Below are 810 nucleotides of genomic sequence, written 5' to 3'. Positions count from 1 at the left end.
TGGCAAAGCAACCAGGCATCCTGCTGATTCTCCTGGCACGTGTGTGGCATGGAGGAGGTGTACAGATAGTACATTAAAGGGCACAGCAGTTGATAACCTTCTGCCTACAATTTGAGATAAGGTTGTGTCGTCAGAGGAGTCGCTCTGAGGACCCAGAGCAGAGGGCACTGGATGCAGGAGTCTGTTACATGGGTGACGGTAATGCCGAGAGCACTGGGTCAGAGAGAACCCAGGAGTCAGCAGCAGGAAGCAACCCAACCTCTGGAGGGGCAAGGAGGGGGCAGTGTTGCCAGATGGCAGGTCCCATAGCCACCCGATGGGAGCGTGAGCTGAGGTGGGGGCTAACCAAGGAGAACTGGCACCATGGGCAAGGGGATGTCCAGTGGGAGCAGACGCCTCATGGAAACGTCAGTCTTTCTGTAGATAACGTTGGAAGAAAAGAGAGAGAGACAGCATAGAGCCTCTCCTTCTCCAGCCTTTCTGACTCCCCTCAGTACTTCCCAAATGGTGCAGGTCAGAAAGGGAGAGGGGGTGTGACCTGAGCACCCAGCAAGCACATAACAGGGAAGGAGGAAGGTGGGGGCAGACCTGAGAATAAACAGGTGGGGGAACCAGCAACCTGAAGGCAAAAAAGAGTCTTGTGGGGAAGAATGAAGGAAGATGATATGATTGAATCACGTGTTCAACAAAGGCCCGTTTGCTGCATCTGATTGGAAGTACCAACGATGATAAGGAATTAGCAAGAAGGGGGCCTCCGGAGTAAGGGGAAGTAGGGATGCCAGGGGTTAAGGGTGGGCTGGGATGCCAGGG

This window comes from Echinops telfairi, unplaced genomic scaffold (assembly GCF_000313985.2).
Source record: "Echinops telfairi isolate 266 unplaced genomic scaffold, ASM31398v2 ScPeMD7_4225;HRSCAF=4972, whole genome shotgun sequence".
Lineage (NCBI taxonomy): Eukaryota > Metazoa > Chordata > Mammalia > Afrosoricida > Tenrecidae > Echinops > Echinops telfairi.
The sequence above is the reverse complement of the archived record's forward strand: the minus strand, read 5'-3'. Positions refer to the sequence as shown.